A 7,930-nucleotide genomic window follows, 5' to 3' on the forward strand; every position below is an offset into this window, starting at 1 on the left:
ATGGCAACAATACAATACGTGCCTTGTTGCCCCTGCTGTCACTGGAAAAGGACACCGCAAGATTGAACCCAAAACTAAGCACTTCTCCCATTGCAAGAAAGATCAATCTAGTAGGCCAAACCAAATTGATAATTCGAAGAGACTTGCAAAGATAACCAATCATACATAAAAGAATTCAGAGGAGATTCAAATATTGTTCATAGATAATCTTGATCAAAAACCCAAAATTCATCAGATCTCGACAAACACACCTGTCATGGAATTAACACGTCAGATGTCCTCATGAAAGGACTTAGTCACGGAGCCATCGCTACGGGTTAGCTTGAAGGGGTTAAACCGGACAAGGGACACGGGAGTTTTATACTAGTTTGGCTCCTTCAATGAAGGTAAAAGCCTACGTCTAGTTGTGATGGGATTGATTGGGTTTCGATGATCAGGGAGCGAATACACTTTGCCTGAGTCTCGAGTTGTTGTCGTTTGTCCCTGAACCGCCGCCGGGTCATCCCTTTATATACACAGGTTGACGCCCGGCCGGTCTACAAAGTCCCGAGGCCGACTCATACAAGGGTTCGGCTCGGTCTCTCCTTTCCTAACTTACAACACAAGTTTACATAACCATGGCGGTTTGCTATTATGGGCCCTAATCCGCCTTTGGGCTCTGGGCCTCTAAGCTTCATAGTAAAACGCCATCTTCTGATTCTTCATGGGCTTCAATACGGTTGAGGGTAAACCGGCCCCTCCTGGGCGGTTTATACTCAATAGTTATATCCCCAACATTAGGCCCAAGAGTGATTTGAACCTGTTCATGTCAATCTTCAATACTTAGAAAAATCCTGTGAACATCTTCCTTCATCTCTCGTAAACCGCCACGATGTCTTTGTTAAACCGCCGTGACGTCATCCTCTGAATACATCAACAGATCATCATGACGTCATCTCTATAAAAAACAAAATAAAAAGATTCCCTTCATTTAATGTTATCCCGGAAATCAAGGCAACAGCTGCGCCACTTGCCGCTTTGGGCTCCTCGATTTTCGCGCCAGTCTTTATCTCCCTTCCCTGTTATAAATAAACCCAACGGGCACTTTCATTTTTCCCCTTTCTCCTCATCTTCTTCCTCGCGACCGAAGAACTCCAGCGCGCCGCCGCCGTCGATCTTCGAATCTGCACCGATCGAGGACGCTGCATCACCTTGTTTGTTCCAGAGACCCTGTCGCGTTCCTCCGCCGCCGAGTGGCCCTGGTAAGTTCATTTCCCTGTAACCCTAGATCTTCATTAGGGTTTTCGAGTTCATCCATGTCCGCCGCTGTTCCTTAGTTCTTCTGCAACCTTCTCCTTAGTCCTTTTACTGAGGGTGTATATATGCGTTTGCTAGGCTTTGATTTGTGGCTAGATTCATTTTGATAGCCCACCATCCCGTGGCTTCTTGCTGCACAAAACAGACTATGCCTGGATCTTCCCTGTTCCTCTTAGCACCATTGTAGGGTTCAGGAAAATTTTCTTTAGTTATCCATGGTAGATCCCAAATTGTACTGCGATATTGTGAAACCGTTTTTGTAACACTTAGTAGATTTTGAACCCAGGCCCTTCTGCCTACGGGCGGTTTAACCTTTGATAACCAATCCGCCATATATCACTAGCCCTCTCTTAAACCACCAATTGAACTTGAACAACAATTTTTTCGGTTTAACACTAAATAGTACACTTAAACCGTTAATTGTAAACCGGCTTTTACTTTTCCTTTCAGTTTTCCTTCCGAGATGATCAAACAATTCTCTGCTTGCAATTGGGTTCCGTCCCGGATTACGGAGACACAAATCAAGAGATATGTCACCACTGGTGCTTTAGCCTCAAAAAGGGTCCTTCATTGGCGAGTTCCGGGCTCTGAATGCCCACCTGAACCTCAAGATGGAGAAGTGATTGTATTTATGCAACACTTAGACCGGGGATTCAGCCCGCCCGGATCAAAAAAATTCTGGGATGTCCTCGCAAGCTTTCAACTCCATCCACAAGATATTGGACCGAACTCCATGTCCAATAGATGCAACTTTCAAGTATTCTGCGAAGTCTACCTTCAAGAAGAACCATCTGTGGAGCTGTTCCGGGACTTTTTTTCATTTGAACCGCCGTACGGAATTCTCTGATGGTCCAAACACAGAACTTGGTAGTGTTTCAATTCAGAAAAGGAAAGAAGTTGACTTTCCTCATGCAAAACATCACAGCCATCCTAAAGACAAGAACCAAACTTGGTTTTATTGCCGGAATACTACCCCTGATGGAGAAAATCCTTTGCTAGGTTACCGCCCTCACCGGCTTAGCAACGGTCACCCATTACTTCACACTTATCTGCCGCAGAACGGAAAGCCTTTTCACCTCAACTCGCCAAGCTCCGGGCTCTCATGGCCAATGGTTTGACTGGCATTGATCTCGTCCGCTGCTAGGTTTCTTGGGGCATTTTGCCTTTAAGCCGCCGCCCCGGATTGATGCATGAATATACTGGCAACGTCAAAGACCCTCAACGCTATCATGAAGTAGTAATGACGGACCTTGAAGTTACTGAATCTGTGAAGAAGATGCTTGATGAAACGATCTCTGCATGCAGCCAAACCGGGTTGCCACCTTTTTGCGTCTCCAATCAACCGCCAGCGGTAAAGTTCATCTTAATACTTACTGATTCACCTCCACTTTGATTATGTGCTAACATTTCCTTGCCTTAATGTCACAGGCCAACAACTCCTTCTAGAAACGGACTAAACCGTCCAGGGCTCCTCGTGCAAAGACCAAGGCCACCAAGAAAATTTCCAAGAACAAAACCGCCGAGTCTTCCGATCCGCCAGAAGATGAGGAATCAGACGCAGAGGTAGAACTTGACTCACTTGGTTCCTTTTTCGTACATCTTATTGACAATGATTATTCCCAGGACGACGCTGAGGCCAGCCACGCAGACCATGTTGAGGTAATCACTCTTTCTTCCGATTCAGATCTTGTGCCGGTTCAAAGAGTTCGCCGCACAGTTTGGAAGTAAAACACTCTCACCCCCTTGCTCATTTGGATCCAAAATTTTCTTTGAAGACACAACAAGCTGCAGAACGTCGCACAACCCGGCACAGTGGCCAGCAAATCACCTCATCCGGTCTACCAGATACACCAACCCAGAAACGTCCTCCAGAGGTGACTTGTTCTCCTGAAAAAGTTTATCTTTTGAAGGGTTTCTTCCGATGCCCACTCAATCCATCTGACCTGAATTATCAGGCATCTTCCCACTCGTCTGGCGGTTCATCAACCACTCAGCTGCCTCCCCTCAAGACCGTCGCTGGGTAAGTACATTGTTCCTCAATTTGTTTTTTCATGCGTCGGTTTATCATATTCTAACTTTGGACGTTTGTAGCGCCAAGGCCCGATTGAGTAAGAAAGCCAAGACCAGCGGCCGTACTGACAATGTTGATCCGGAGAAGACCCCAGAGAATGAGGGCGAAAATCTTGAGATTGCCACAGACAACTCTGCTCCGCAAAACCCAGGCGCTGATGCTAACCCGCCAGAAGCTGAATCGGAGACACACGTTGATACAACAAATCCTCATGCCACCCCTCCAAGTCCAACTGTTGATCAGCGGGATTCAACTGTTGATCCACCAAGCCCTGCTTCCAGACCGCCGAGCCCTGCTGCCAAAGCGCCAAGCCCAGTTAAGGAGAATGTCAATCCATCAAGCCCAACCAAAGATGATGATGTTGTTATTACTGGCACTGCATATACCACCCCGGGCAATCCAGTTGCTTTGTCTAAACATTCTGCCAAGGATGAATTTGATTTTATGAACAAGGGGAAAAGCAAGACTCATTTGTCAAGCTATGCTAACTTGTCTGCTCAGGATCTTCATTCCGGTTTCTTGAACCGCCTCTTCACAAGCCGGGATTATGAGGCTGGTTTGGTAAATCTGATGAAGGAGCGCTATGAGGTAAACCGTTTGATCTTTTATTCTGTACCTTCATTGCATCATAGCCCCCAAGGGCCGGTTTGTCGTAGAAAGTCAAACCAGGACTTTGTATATTCCATATTGTACTTTGTTGATTTTCCTTGTGTATTTGTTGATCAAACACACATTAGCCCCCAAGTGCCAAGATTAAAACTTGTATTAATCCTTGGGACTTCAAACAATCAGTAGAAAAAGTGATCCACATTAGCCCCCAAGTGCCAAGTGTATAACTGGCTATATGCTTGGGACTTCCAAAAAGATATTGACATGCTCTTCTGACTGTTGCAGACTGAGATAAATCAACAAGTCTCTCAAATTGCTGATCTTCAAGAAAATCTTAAATCCCAACAAGCAGAAACCACCAAGGCCAAGTGAAAGTGCTAGTTATTGACTACAGGGGGGTGAATAGGCAATTTTTATGAAAGTATTTAAAACATGGAAGTTTCGAAGACAAACAATAGAAATGAGCTAATTGTTGGAAATATGCCCTAGAGGCAATAATAAAAGTACTATTATTATATTTCCTTGTTCATGATAATTGTCTTTTATTCATGCTATAACTGTATTATCCGGAAATCGTAATAGTGAATACATAGACCACAATATGTCCCTAGTGAGCCTCTAGTTGACTAGCTCGTTGTGATCAACAGATAGTCATGGTTTCCTGGCTATGGACATTGGATGTCGTTGATAACGGGATCACATCATTAGGAGAATGATGTGATGGACAAGACCCAATCCTAAGACTAGCACAAAAGATCGTGTAGTTCATTTGCTAGAGCTTTGCCAATGTCAAGTATCTGTTCCTTCGACCATGAGAGCGTGTAACTCCTGGATACCGTAGGAGTGCTTTGGGTGTATCAAACGTCACAACGTAACTGGGTGACTATAAAGGTGCACTACAGGTATCTTCGAAAGTATCTATTGTTTTATGCGGATCGAGACTGGGATTTGTCACTCCGTGTAAACGGAGAGGTATCTCTGGGCCCACTCGGTAGGACATCATCATATGCGCAATGTGACCAAGGAGTTGATCACGGGATGATGTGTTACGGAACGAGTAAAGAGACTTGCCGGTAACGAGATTGAACAAGGTATTGGATACCGACGATCGAATCTCGGGCAAGTAACATACCGATAGACAAAGGGAATTGAATACGGGATTGATTAAGTCCTTGACATCGTGGTTAATCCGATGAGATCATCGTGGAACATGTGGGAGCCATCATGGGTATCCAGATCCCGCTGTTGGTTATTGACCAGAGAATGTCTCGGTCATGTCTACATGTCGCCCGAACCCGTAGGGTCTACACACTTAAGGTTCGATGACGCTAGGGTTATAAAGGAAGTTTGTATGTGGTTACCGAATGTTGTTCGGAGTCCCGGATGAGATCCCGGACGTCACGAGGAGTTCCGGAATGGTCCGGAGGTAAAGATTTATATATGGGAAGTCCTATTTTGGCCACCGGAAAATGTTCGGGATTTTTCGGTATTGTACCGGGAAGGTTCTAGAAGGTTCCAGAGTGGGGCCCACCTGCATGGGGGGACCCACATGGACGTGGGTAGTGGGGGCAAGGCCCCACACCCCTGGTCAAGGCGCACCAAGATCCCCCCTTAGAAGGAATAAGATCATATCCCGAAGGGATAAGATCAAGATCCCTAAAAAGGGGGGATAACAATCGGTGGGGAAGGAAATAATGAGATTTCTTTCCTCCCACCTTGGCCAACGCCCCAATGGACTTGGAGGGCAAGAAACCAGCCCCTCCACCCCTATATATAGTGGGGAGGCGCATGGGAGCTATACACGAAGTTCTGGCACAGCCCTACCTCTCTTCCTACTCCTCCTCTCCCATGGTGCTTGGCGAAGCCCTGCTGGATTGCCACGCTCCTCCACCACCACCACGCCGTTGTGCTGCTGTTGGATGGAGGCTTCCTCAACCTCTCCCTCTCTCCTTGCTGGATCAAGGCGTGGGAGACGTCACCGGGCTGTACGTGTGTTGAACGCGGAGGTGCCGTCCGTTCGGCACTAGGATCATCGGTGATTTGAATCACGACGAGTACGACTCCATCAACCCCGTTCACTTGAACGCTTCCGCTTAGCGATCTACAAGGGTATGTAGATGCACTCTCTTTCTACTCGTTGCTGGTCTCTCCATAGATAGATCTTGGTGACACGTAGGAAAATTTTGAATTTCTGCTACGTTCCCCAACAGTGGCATCATGAGCTAGGTCTATTGCGTAGATTCTTTGCACGAGTAGAACACAAAGTAGTTGTGGGCGTTGATGTTGTTCAATATTCTTACCGTTACTAGTCCAATCTTATTTCGACGGTATTATGGGATGAAGCGGCCCGGACCGACCTTACACGTACTCTTACGTGAGACAGGTTCCACCGATTGACATGCACTTGGTGCATAAGGTGGCTAGCGGGTGCCAGTCTCTCCCACTCTAGTCGGAACGGATTCGATGAAAAGGGTCCTTATGAAGGGTAAATAGCAATTGGCATATCACATTGTGGTCTTGCGTAGGTAAGAAATGTTCTTGCTAGAAACCCATAGCAGCCACGTAAAACATGCAACAACAATTAGAGGACGTCTAACTTGTTTTTGCAGGGTATGCTATGTGATGTGATATGGCCAAGAAGAATGTGATGAATGATATGTGATGTATGAGATTGATCATGTTCTTGTAATAGGATTCACGACTTGCATGTCGATGAGTATGACAACCGGCAGGAGCCATAGGAGTTGTCTTTATTTATTGTATGACCTGCGTATCATTGAAGAACGCCATGTAAACTACTTTACTTTATTGCTAAACGCGTTAGTCATAGAAGTAGAAGTAGTCGTTGGCGTGACAACTTCATGAAGACACGATGATGGAGATCATGGTGTCGTGCCGGTGACGATGATGATCATGGAGCCCCGAAGATGAAGATCAAAAGGAGCAAAATGATATTGGCCATATCATGTCACTATTTGATTGCATGTGATGTTTATCATGTTTATGCATCTTGTTTGCTTAGGACGACGGTAGTAAATAAGATGATCCCTTACAAAATTTCAAGAAGTGTTCTCCCCTAACTGTGCACCGTTGCTACAGTTCGTCGCTTCTAAGCACCACGTGATGATCGGGTGTGATGGATTCTTACGTTCACATACAACGGGTGTAAGACAGTTTTACACAGCGAAAACACTTAGGGTTAACTTGACGAGCCTAGCATGTGCAGACATGGCCTCGGAACACGGAGACCGAAAGGTCGAGCATGAGTCGTATGGTAGATACGATCAACATGAAGATGTTCACCGATGATGACTAGTCCGTCTCACGTGATGATTGGACACGGCCTAGTTGACTCGGATCATGTGATCACTTAGATGACCAGAGGGATGTCTATCTAAGTGGGAGTTCATAAGATGAACTTAATTATCCTGAACATAGTCAAAAGACCTTTTGCAAATTATGTCGTAAGCTCGCGCTTTAGTTCCACTGTTTAGATATGTTCCTAGAGGAAATATAGTTGAAAGTTGATAGTAGCGATTATGCGATCAGTAGAAAGCTTATGTCCTTAATGCACCGCTCAGTGTGCTGAACCCCAACGTCGTTTGTCGATGTTGCGAACATCGGACATACACGTTTTGATAACTACGTGATAGTTCAATTAAATGGTTTAAGTAGAGGCACCAAAGACGTTTTCGAAACGTCGCGGAACATATGAGATGTTTCGAGGGCTGAAATTGGGATTTCAGGCTCGTGCCCACGTCAAGAGGTATAAGACCTCCGACGATTTTCTTAGCCTGCAAACTAAGGGAGAAAAGCTCAATCGTTGAGCTTGTGCTCAGATTGTCTGAGCACAACAATCACTTGAATCGAGTGGGAGTTGATCCTCCAGATGAGATAGTGATGTTTCCCCAAAGTCATTGCCACCAAGCTGCTAGAGCTTCGTGATTAACTATA

The sequence above is a fragment of the Triticum dicoccoides genome, chromosome 5B, assembly GCF_002162155.2.
Source record: "Triticum dicoccoides isolate Atlit2015 ecotype Zavitan chromosome 5B, WEW_v2.0, whole genome shotgun sequence".
Lineage (NCBI taxonomy): Eukaryota > Viridiplantae > Streptophyta > Magnoliopsida > Poales > Poaceae > Triticum > Triticum dicoccoides.